This window comes from Cavia porcellus, unplaced genomic scaffold (genome assembly GCF_034190915.1).
Source record: "Cavia porcellus strain 051 isolate PalLab524CR breed Dunkin Hartley unplaced genomic scaffold, mCavPor4.1 scaffold_1, whole genome shotgun sequence".
Taxonomy (NCBI): Eukaryota; Metazoa; Chordata; class Mammalia; order Rodentia; family Caviidae; genus Cavia; species Cavia porcellus.
In genome coordinates, this window is record NW_026947484.1 from 123,305,585 (window position 1) to 123,318,919 (window position 13,335).

Below are 13,335 nucleotides of genomic sequence, written 5' to 3' on the forward strand. Positions count from 1 at the left end.
AATAATACACTCCTGAACAATCAGTGGGTCACAGAGGAAATTAAAGAAGAAATTAAACAATATTTACACACAAACAAAAATACAAATACATCTTACCAGAACATGTGGGACACAATGAAAGCAGTCCACAGAGGAACATTTATTGTGGTGAACTTCCACGTCAGGAAAACAGAACAAACACAAATAAACAACCTGATGCTACACCTCAAACATCTAGAAAAATAAGAGAAAGTCAAGCCCAAAGCCAAAAAGCGGCAGGAAATTATAAACATCGTAGCAGAAATCAATGCAATAGAGACTAAGAAAACAATATAAAGAACCAAAAATTTGGTTCTTTAAAAGAATAAATAAAATTGACAGGACTCTAGACAACTTTATTTAAAAGAAAAGAAAGAAAAAAAACTCAAATTCATGTAATAAGGAATGAAAAGGGTGAAATCATTACAGGGCTTGTGGAAATACAGAAGATCATCCATACATATTTTGAAAATGTTTACTCTCGCAGGCTTGATAACACAGAAGAAATGGACAGATTACTAGAAATATATGAATTACCAAAGCTGAGTCACGAAGATGTAAAACTGCTGAATAACCCAATTTTAATTTTCAAAATTGAAAATGTAATTAAATCTCTCCAATAAAGAAAAGCCCAGGTCCAGATGGATTCACTGTGGAATTCTACAAGAAATTCAAAGATGAGTTAATGCCAACACTCTTAAAATCTTCAGTAAAATTGAAAGGGAAACAATTCTCCCTAACTCATTCCTGGAATCAAACATTATTCTAATACCAAAACCTGAGAAAAACGTGACCAAAAAAACAAAACTACAGGCCAATCTCCCTAATGAACATAGATACAAAAAATTCTCAGTAAAATTTTGATAAACAGAATGTAGCAAATCATTAAGAAGATTATACACCATTACTAAGTGAGATTCATCTCAGGAATGCAGTCATTTCAACATATGGAAATCAGTAAATGTAATCCACCATATTGACAGAGCCAAAAATAAGAACAAATGATCATTTCTATACAGGCAAAAAAGCTTTTGATAAGGTCCAATACTTACTCATGATTAGAACTTTACACAAAATTAGGATAGATAGTCTTTACCTCAATATGATAAAGGATATCTCTGACAAACCAGCGGCCAGGATGATATTAAATAACCAAAAACTGAAAGCCTTTACCCTAAAATCAGAAACAAAACAAGGATGTCCATTATCACCACTCCTATTTAATACAGTGCTGGGAATAGTAGACAGAACAATTAGACAAGAGAGAAATAAAAAGAGTAAGTATAGGAAACAAAGAAGCTAAATTATCATTATTTGCAGATGATATCATACTCTACATTGAAGACCCCCAAAACTCCATTGAAAGACTCCTAGACATAAGAAATAAATTCAGTAATGTAGCTGAATATAAAGTCAGCACTCAAAAATCAATAGCATTCCTGTACACTAACAACAAAACCACTGAGAGACAAATAAGAGAAGCTACACCCTTTACAATAGCATCTAAGAAAGTGAAATACATAAAATTAATCTAATGGAAGAAGCAAAAGATCTATTCAGGGAAAATTATAATGCCCTAAAAAAGAAATTGAAGAGGATCTCAGAAAATGGAAAGACATTCCTTGTTCATGGGTCAGAAGAGCAAACATTGGAAAAATGGCCATTCTCCCAAGATTGTTATACACTGTCAATGCAATTCCAATAAAAATGCCACTAACATACCTCACAGATTTAGAAATATCACTCCTGAAAGTTATTTGGAACCAGAAGATAACTAGAATAGTAAAGGCAGTTCTAAGCAACAAAGACAAGGCAGGATATATCACAATCCCTGAATTGATATTATACTACAAGGCTACCATAATAAAATCAACATGGTTCTGAATTAAAAACATGCCTGAAGATCAGTGGAATAGATTAGAAGATATAGTTACAACTAAAAACACAAATAGCCACTTTATCTTTGGTAAAAGGGCCAAACATGCCCACTGGAAGAAAGATAGTATCTTCAACAAAAGGTTCTGGAAAAATTGGCTCTCCATGTGCTGAAAACTAAAACTAGACCCATGCCTAACACCATGTACTAAACTAAAGTCTAAATGCATAAATGATCTAAATATTAAAACAGAAACACTAAATTTGTTGTAAGAGAAATAGGTAGAATCTTGAAGACATAGGGGTAGGTAGAGAATTCATGAATAAGAATCAAACCACCCATGAAATAATTCACAAAATCAATAACTGGGATAGCATCCTATTAAAAAAATTTTGCATGTTGAAAGAAATCTCTAGCTTAGTCAAAAGAAACCTCAAAAATTGGGAATAAATCCTGGTGAAAGATCCCTCAGACAAAGGAATTCTGTCTAGAATATATAAAGAACTTTAAAAAACATCAGATTCCCAAAATTCAAAGACCTTTCCAAAAATGGGAATCTGATGTTAATACACAGTTGTCAGATAAAGAAATATAAATGGGAAATAAATACATGAAACATGTTCAGCATCATTGGCCATTAAGGAAATGCAAATTCAAATGACACTGAGGTTCCATCACACTCCAGAAAGAATGGCCAGGATCGAGAAAACTACCAGGACAAATGCTGGAGAGGCTGTGGGGGAAGAGGAACTCTTCTGTACTGTCAGTGGGAGTGTAGACTAGTGCAACCATTATGGATGTCAGTCTGGAGATTCCTCAAAAAGCTGGGATTGGAGGTCCCATTTAACCCAACAATCCCACTTCTGGGCATATTCCCAGAAGAACTGAAAACATCATACCACAGTGATATATGTGCACCCATGTTTATAACAGCACAATTTATAATAGCCAAATCTTGGAAACAACCTAAGGGTCCATCAACTGAGGAATGGATAAAGTTGTGGTATTTCTATACAATGGAGTACTAATCTTCGGTAAAAAATGATCACATTAAGATATTTATAAGTAAATGGATGCAACTCGAGACCATATTCATAAGTGAAATAAATCAAACTCACATGTGTAAATATCATGTAGTCTCCCTAGTGTAAGAAATGTTAAGACTACCAAAGATACAAAGAAAAACCATAATAATTACAGTGAAAGCATAAGAATCTGCTTAAAGGGGAAAAATAATATCTCAGGGAAAATGAAGAAAAAGAAAAGTGTCTAAAATGATATAAACACGTGTAGGATAGCTAAGATGATTGCACTACAAACTCTATAAGTTCTTGAAATAAAATAATTAATATTCATAGGATTGGAATAATGTGCATATTATTGTATAGTGATCTGAGGAACTCTTGAAGATCATCATGTAAAATAACAACCCTCGTTATGCTCATGCCACCTTGTTCTGAAGGCCTACATTGTGAGTGTTCTGGGCTCTTTGCTATTGCTGTTTATTTGTGTTTTTCTAGGGATTTTTTGTTTTGCCTTGCTTTGGTTTTGTTTTCCCCTCTAATACATAAAGGATACATATACATGTAGAAATTCATACATTAGTAGAACTCCTAAACAGTTTATGAAAATCGATTATATAACACATGATGAAATGACCAGCTACTTTGAAGAAAGAGACACTAAAGTACCTAATGCTGATTCCATAGTGTCATGATGTGAAATCCAGCAATAGCATTATTCTTTGTTTAGAGTGATTGTAGTCTGTTTTGTTTTGTTTAATTTCAACATACCTGAAGGTATGGACATCTGTTTTGCAGAGAATGAGAGACATTATAGAAGCCATTGTTGACTCCCTTATTGTCTGGTCTTGACGACCTAAAATGTCTTCATCATCCTGTTCTGATCAGTTTTATACTATTGTGTTTTGTATGAATTGATTGTATGTGAAAATATGGACAACTATTTGGAAGAAAACAAGAGACAATATGATAGACAGTGAAGATCTCTGGCTGTCTTGCTTTGAAATCTATGCTTATCAAAGATGGATTTTGTTTCTAATGTTTATTTGGGCAAAATGATTTTATTTCACAACCCAAATAAAATCAATCACAAAATTTTAATTAATTTAATTTTAACACCACACAAAATATTGTGTAACTTGATATTTTGGTTATGAATTTTTAATATCATATCAAATCTATGATTTTGATAGTAGGCAGGGATAGTAGGTATTTTACTTTTTGGTAAAATAGGAAATAAAGAATTTATTTTTTCTCATTTGATTTGGTGAATGATAATGAAAGAGTAAATTCAAAAGATTTCACTTCTATCATGTAGCACATTGCTTCTGAATATCTCACTGTGTATCGATTTCTTTCATTTTTATCTCATTTTCTAAAAACTCAATTTCTTCATATTTTGTGTCAAAATGTTAATAAAATATAATAATGAACTTTCACACCCTGTAGACATGTATCCACTCAAAACAAAGCAATTAGGATAAGGATTTTCTTCTCCCTTTAAGAGGCATTACAAATTCATCATCTTACATTCTACAAATTTTTGTTTCTCATTCTAATTTTTGTGCCATTGATAGGAACATTTGACATGAAAAATATATTTTCTAATTTACTATTAATCTTAGTTGTACGGAACTATGTCTTGCATTGGTTTCATAAGATGTTAGCATTCTTAGATACATTCTGATTAAAGACAGAGGCTTGGTGCATGCAACCTCTTTCAGAGTTGTCTAACATTTTCCATCATCCAATAGTGTACATTTAAAACATTCTTTCTTCATTTTACATCACATATTGTCTTCTAATATGTACAATTACAATCTATTACAATATGATTGATTATATTTATTATTCTACAACTATCTCACACATAACCTACATAATATGTAGTCTTAACTTTTTTGTAGTTAATCATCTTGACTTTTGGCAAATGCATTTCAAAATTACTCTCAAAAGTTTCTTATATAAAATAAAACAAACAAAATAATAAAATGATCAGCAGTTATAGCAGAGGTTTAATGTATCATATTCTACTATAGCTTCTAAAATATTCTCTAGGTAATCTGTTAAATATTTTTAAATAGCATATTTGCTATTTACATTTCATAATTATCTACATATTATCACTTCAGTTAATGGTAAATTAGGAGTAATACAAATTGGCTGACATTTCATATGCTGCATTTCTTACAAAACTTTGTACTAGGATGCTTCTCAAAAGGACAAATTTTTGTTCTTTATCGTATTTATTGCAGTATATTTTTTGTACCGGGGACCAAATTTACAACCTCACACTTGTCAAACAGGCGTTGAGCTACTTCCGAAGCCTAATTTTCTTTTCATGTAAATTGAAACTCATTCTCTATATATAGAATTTTTTGTGAAATAATAGAACTTTTACTGTCATAGAAACTTCTTTCTAATAATCCTTAAGCATGTTTATATCATTAACACACTGCAAAGGTCAATTGTGGAAAGTCCCAAAGGACAATTAAAGTGGGTGTTTTATTTCATATTGCTTATATTTCTCAAAAGTGTCATATATATGCCAAGAATTTTAGAGAAAATAGCGTTTTGTACACTTAGTGAAAAATCAGCTTTATGAAAAATGTATTATCATTTTTCGCTAGAACACCTTAAGTTAAATGGATTTCAAATTTAAAACACACTGTTTAAAGAATAAATTTTTATTTCTCAGTAAATAAAAACATTGAGAAATTTTCATCATAATGAAATAAATTTACTCCACAATTTTTCTCTCAGAACAGAAAATGTGGCAAAAGTTTTTTAAAAAGAAAGTAATAAAATATCTTCAGAAGTGGAAGACAGTTATGGCTCCTAACCACTAGAATAATATAAAAATACTGCAAATATACAAATTGGATCAAACTTAAAGATGAAATATTTAAATCTACTTCAACAGATTTTGAATGGGATGCAATAACATCAAAAAAAGACAACATGACCTGAAAAGTCTGAAATATATTCATTTATTCATTGAATGCTTTCATTCCTTTTATAACAGCAGGACTGGGAGCTTAGATGACCACATGGGTATCCTGAAGACTTGATGAATATCAAAGAATGGCAAGGGAGGCATTGTTGACATGGAAATAGAAATCATGTAGAAACATGCATGTAAATTTAACAGGAATGTAGGTGGCAATCACCTTTGCAACAGCGGATGCTCCAATCCGTTTTCTTTTGTAAAAACAACACCACAGACTGCAAAGCTACAAAGACGGGAGTTTATTTTGTGTTACAGTCTAGTACACAGTCAAGTTGAATTTGGTTATGCCTTTCTTGTTTGCAGAGTTCCAAGCTTGCACAGGAAATGAAAAGGGGAAACAAAGGAAGAGGGAGAGTGAGGGAGGAAGAGGGGAAGAGGAAAAGGAGAGAGGGGGAAGGAAGCAGATGCAGAGAGAGAGAGAGAGGAGAGAGGAGAGTGTTTTGATCTGGTTCCTCTTCTGGCAAAGTCACCACACCAATATTAAATCATGGAGAATCCACTCTAATGATCTTATCTAGTCCCAATTATTTCCTAAATTTCCCACCTCTGTATTATGTTCAGATTTGTTTCTACTCTCTTACTATTTTGCAATAGAGTTTAAATTTCAACGTGAGTTTTTAAAAGGGACGAACTATTCAAGTCATCATAGTTGCCTGGGGTGGGTTTATGTAAACAAATGAAAACTCAAAGATAGAAATCGGTGACCCTCAAAGACAAACTTCATTCCTTGTTGCTCTAAGACAAGAATGTAGGTGCATCATTCGTGAATATTTTTGCTTTTCTGGTATTATTTTTAACTACTACTTTGGCTTTTGCTTGCCTCATCTGCTAGAGCATATATTATCTGAAGCGTTTTTATCCTTTTAACCTTAAAATTTTAAAATTTCTTGCATTGTTTTAGGAGAGATCTCCATAAAGATGAATGGAAAAGTAACATTCATTATTATACTCAAATTTCATGTCCAACTTAAGGTGGTCTGAGGGGAAATGACTATTAGCGTACTACATGGTTAGATCGTGAAGATTAGCTAAATTTTGCTTAGAACCTTCGTAAGAATACTCCTTGACTAGTTATTACGATCACGTTTTTCAACTCAGAAATGAAAAACAGTCAAACCACAGAGTTTACAATCACTTTCTAAGTCATCACAGATCCCCCAAAACCTGTAAACACACACTTTTGACCAAATAACAGCCTTTTTGTTGTCTTTTTTTCCCCCTGTTCTTCATGGATTTGTCTATTCCTGAGCAGCTCCTCCTTCTGTACTATCTCACACCTCCTACATAACATCCAAATATACATAATATAAAGCTTATTTTAGAAAACTGCTCCATTTAAAATTTATGCTAACACTTGCCATTCTGGAATTGTCAAAATCAATGTTAATACATTTAGAAGAAACCTTAGAAATTCAGTAAAATTGCATTAAGAAAGGTAACCCACTTTTGAAATTGAAATGAAGCATTGAAAGAAAATCTTCTGAAGAAAAACTTCTTTATCTGAAACATCCATTTTTTTCACGCTCTCCCCTCAGATTCCTTTCTACCAGGGATGTATGCCTTTATATTTCTCCTGCTTCTTGAATGAATAGTCCTGTTTTAAGTGTTTTTTTTTTTTTTTAGGAAATTATAATTCCATTGAACAATATTTCCCTAAAATTATTTATCCTCAAAATTTGTAGTAAGATTTTCTAAATATCTGAAAATATGTACAATATGATCTCTTTTAACTAGACAGTTAAATAACTATGAAATTCTTTAGTATCTTATTTACATTTCTATTAGTGTAGTATTTTTAGCCCAGCAAACTTCCTGCCTTTATCTGTGTAATCAAAACACTTTGATTACCTTTCAAGAACTTAAAAGGAGTCTATCTACAACAAATGTTTTTGATATTTCCATGCAAATTATATCTTCTAAGAGTCTGTCGATGATCTTTCATTAAAAAAAAATGAAAATAGATAATAAAAGTCATATACTGTAGAATGAATCCCTTATAGAAAACTGTTAAAAAATCTGTCTAAAGAAATTATTCTTTGAAGCTACAAGAACACATAATTAGATTGTAAAAAAGTTAGAAAATATAGATTTATCATTATTATCATAAATATCAATTAACATAATTTGACCTACACTTATATAAGGATTTCTTGCAGAGTAGATAGAGAGGTCAGTGTAGAGGATTAAGGATTCCATCACAGAAGAACAAAATTTGGAGCACTATTCTAAAAAGAGAACTAATCAAGACGTAAGAGCCAAGCAACTAAGATTTGGTGATGTCACATGTCATTTGGTAAATGGATGCTGCCAAAGTGCTCCATGAGGTCATTCTTCAAAGTAGGGAAAATTCAACCATAATCTACAGTAAAGTCATGAGTTATAGCAAATAATATGAACATTTTGTGGCTAAAGGCTTTTCTGTGACAGTATAGTAATGGATATTTATGTAACACAGACTTGCTATTATAAAGAGATTTTAATGGATATAAAATGAGGATTAGAAACGTATTGAGATACTATGCATAAAGTATAATTATGCATAATTGTGAATCTACCAAAGAAACACATGCCAAAATCTGTTAAAATTTGTGATGTAAATCTTCACCAACCTGCTAAAATAACTGAACTATAATAATTTTGAGAAGCAGAATTACAGATCAAATAGAGACAATGATTGTTATCACTTTCTTTATCCACACATGCTGCTCCCATTGGTATCTGTAACATGAGGTGACAGAGCCAAGTGAGGAGGAGTTACTGATCATGCACTATGATGATTGAACTTTCAACCAGCAGAACCCTAAGCAAAACAAACCTCCTATCTTACAAAGTTAGCTACCTTTAATTTTTTTATAGTAATAAACACTGTTGAATATTCTTTGGGTTTATATGCAACCAAATATTAGCTTTTTTCTATGTCACATTGTAAAGAATGATATAAAGCTTATCATATAATCCTGGCAGGAAGATATTTTGATTCCATGGTTTCAATATGAATCTAGGAGTGACAGATTTTCACTAGTGAAGTAATCTTTACTAATCAATCTAATCACTGTTTACAATCTAATCATTGTTGATAAGTTGTTTTCATAATTTCAGCTTTTGCTATATAGAATCAGAATTATCAGGAATACTTTTATAGAAAATTTACCATAACATTTTGATTATTAAATATTAATTTATTATGAACTTTACTATTTAGTTATATCATGTATTTTATATCAAATTATATATTAGTTATGTATATTTGCTCTAAAACTATGCCACAAATATCTTTGATAAAAATAACTTTAGTATTTATAACTTTTACAAATATACTTCCGTAAATTACCACCTAATTATAAGAGCAATATTTCTAAGTCTATTGCAACAAAAACTATCTTTTTAAAGAGATAAAAATTGTCAGTCCACTAAAAAATGAAAGATTTGTATAATACACAAGACATAAACACATATACACATACATGTGCATAATTATAGTTGCCTACATTATTTAAGTGTTCTTATTTGCTTTATATGTTTATCATTTTCAAAAGAATTTCCAATGTTTATTATTGTCTTTTGGGGGTAATATATTTAATAATAATTCTACTGTTTTATCAATTTCTAGTTTCCCTAATATTTTTAATAAAATTTCCATGTACTACCTACTATTTTCTATGTATTATTTTTTCTATAAATTGAGCTGAATTTATTTTTAATCTGTGATTTTTTCTTATGCTGTACATTTTCTTCTTTCTCTTCTTTTAAATGTCAACATTTATATTTATGAATTCTATTAGGTATTGAAAATAATGTACAAGTTTTCATGTATAGCATTCTACATTCCATTATTTAGTAAATCATTTGCTATGCTTGTTTGTTGATCTTTTGTTTGTGGAACTGAGGATTGAGCTCTTGGGCACTCCTCTACCGGGTTACATTTGCAGCACCCACTTTAAAAAAAAATTGAAACAGGATCTAGCTATGTTACCCACGTGGAAATCCAGCTTGCAATTCTCCAGGTTCAGCCTCTCAAAATGGCAGAATAATAGCCATGCACCACTGTGACCAGCATGCTATATTTTTTTTGTTTCTGTATTGGCTAGAAAAAAAACATATGGCAGCTCATTTAAATTTCCAAGTGATTTTAGTGATGGTGGTAGTAAGCAGTGGTAGAACATCTTTAAATATTTACCTTAATAATGGATGTTATTATACTGTGGTTGGAACAAATAGCAAATGCAATTATGGTTTTTGAAACATGCGAAAAAATTTTGACTAATTGTGTAACATTTAAAAATGTCTTCAGTGAACCCTTAAAAGAATTCCTGATAAAGCTCAACATATTCATCATTTTTGTTCTGGTAATTTATTGCCTGGAACAATGATGGTGATTGATAAATAAATGCCAGAAATTGTCAATAATTTTTGTTCAAAGTGAGGACTAAATAATACTGCCAGTGAAACCAGACCATACATGATTGTATTTTGAAAAACTCTAACCTATAATTATGTCTTCAAAAACAGGGAAAATAAATTCCTGTTTGGCAAAATATAAACAATAAAAATTTCCTTAATTTATGAATGACATATAAATAATGGACAAAATTTACACTTTCTTTTGCCTTTGCAGGAATATTTTTCATTTAGAACAAGTATCTAACATCAATGTAAAGTTATTAATTAATTTTCATTAACCTATCTCCTATTTTCAAGCATTTGGCTTATTTAAGAGTAAATAAAAAATATTAACATGACTTTTAGCTAGTAATTCATAATGCATAGTTCGATATGATTACTAATTTTCACAACTATTATATTTAAATAAAACATTTGTGATATGTGATCTTTACCTCTTTATTTATAAGATCAATTCATGTTTAATAACTTATTTGAAGATAATATAATATATCAGGTTAGACGGAGTTAGCTATGTCGGCCATGAGTAGGCCAAAAAATATTATTAGAAGTTTCCAGTTTTCAGCTTCCTGTTGAGATTTGTGACTTTAAATTATTTTCATAGCCAACTACGTTGTCACAAATGTGGAAAATTGCTTCAAAATAGGTTCAAAAATAAAGCAGAGTTAAATCCAAATGAGAAGCAGATTGGTAAGTTGAAATTTTTTGTAGTTTTATTACTTATGACAGTAAATAAAATCAGTTACTATTTCCCCAAATATAAAATATAACATCAAATGTATGAATGCAAAATATAAATAGATCTGTATAAAATATATAACTTTATATACCTGGAAGCATGCATTTCAAAGGCAGTATATATTAAAATGGTTAATAAATATTTTCACTAGGTCTTACCACTACCTTCCAGTAGCACCACACTGGGGGAAATTACACGAAGCTTCTATCAGTAAATCATACTCCCTCAGGCTCTTTGGAAGGGCAGGTCATTGATATAATTCAATGATAAAAATGTTAGTATAGCATAGGTAGAAACTGTAAGAGTGCCTTAGAACATGGCTTTGCTGTTTTGCATTACTATGAGCAATGTATTTAAGTTCCTACTGCTTCTCTGTTTCATCAGTTTTTATTGTATTTTAGATTTGGACCATTATAATTGGTGTATAGCGGTATGTTAATATTACTTTACTTTTCTTATGATGTTATGCAGTGCAGCTATTTATTGTTTTGGACCAAGAAGATTTATCTTTGTCTCAAATCAAAATATACACTTTCTTGCTTTATACATATATTTCTTTCTTTTTTTTTTTTTTTGTCTTTTTCATTTTTATCGTTACCGGGGATCGAACTCACGACTGCCTGCTTGCAAGGCAGGCGCTTATGCCGCTGAGCTAAATCCCCAGCCCCATGTTTTATGTTTTTAATCACACTAATCAATACACTTTAACTTGTAAAAATCGTAAGTTTTTAAAACATAATATGTAAAAATGAAAAAATGTAGACAATTGCAACGTTATATTTGCCTTCTGTAAACCCTAGATTCTCCAGTAATCCTAATTCCTTTAAATAATGATGGAGGAAAACCTGAAGGAAAAGATTCTAGTAGCCAATAGTACTTGCTCATGGAAGGAGAGATGGGTTGAGCCCAGAATGCACTGAACTTGGAAACACATGTAACCCTGGTGTCTCCAGTACATGTGAGATAAGTATTTTCTAAAGCAAGTACCAACCATATTTCAGAAAAACACTGGAAAAATTGGGTATCAATACTACAAAGAAAACACTGGATTTGATATAAAGATACTGTGGAAGCTATTATAGCTTTCCATATGGCAAGAATAAACCTAGTAATCTAAAATTAATGACTAGTATTGAAACTATTCATAACTCAAAACTAATGAAACTATGTGTAATACACAGGAAGTCTCAACATATTCAAATTTAAAATATTATTTAGGACATTTGTGAATCTCAGAAAAAGATGCACTATGTTAAAGGAAAAATCTAACTTTCCTGAAAACAAAGGAGTCACTTCACAGGTGGGGAAGAAACATGGTGATTTAAATAGTTTTGGAAATGATTGCATTATGCAAAATTGAAAGAAAATGAAATGGAAATAAGAGTAATACTCTATTTAAAATTGTTTCCCAACAAGCTATGACTTGACAACACACAACATTTTATAAATTATGTAGTTTAACAAGTAAATAGATATAGGCTGGTAGACACTAGTTTCTGGCTTTTGATATTTTAAGTGTAGAAAGTTACAGATAAGCAAAAACATCAGGCTGGAATAGTCTATATTCTAGTGATTTACACTGATTATATCAGTGTAAACTCATGTTTAGTTTAATGTGAATATAAGAAATTGTATATAGGTATACATATAAGTATGTAGGTCTGCAACTATTACTATATATATAACACTTCACTCTATTAATGTAGGCTTCAGTTGATACAGTTTTATTTTGGAGTACTTTGTCACTTAATGACAGTATAAAATGTTCTGGTTCTGAAATAATTGTTTTTCCAACGTGATCTGTTTTTTTTGTTTGTTTTTTTTTAATACTATACAACAATACTTATTAGAAACCAGGTGAAGTCAACTGATCGTGGACCAAAATCTTTAAACCTGTGAGAGAAAATTAACATTTTTCTTTATAAGTTTATTATTATAGCACTGTAATGAAAAGTTGCCTGATGCATGTGATGTCAATGAATAATTCCTAATGTTGGTATTGCGAAGCAAAAGATCCCAGGTAACCACTGTAGGATAAAAAAAGAAGAACACATTTGAAGGACAGACATTACCTGATTCATGACTTTCTGTAGAGCTACAATATTGACACAGCGGTACTGATGGAAGAAGAGATAGATACAGTGGTGAAACAGAAGAGGGAGCCCAAAACTAACCCACATAGTCAACTAATGACAAAGGAAAACCACAATATGGTGAGTCAAATACAGTCTTTTCAATAGATGGGAAACTGGAATGTCTATGCAAAGGA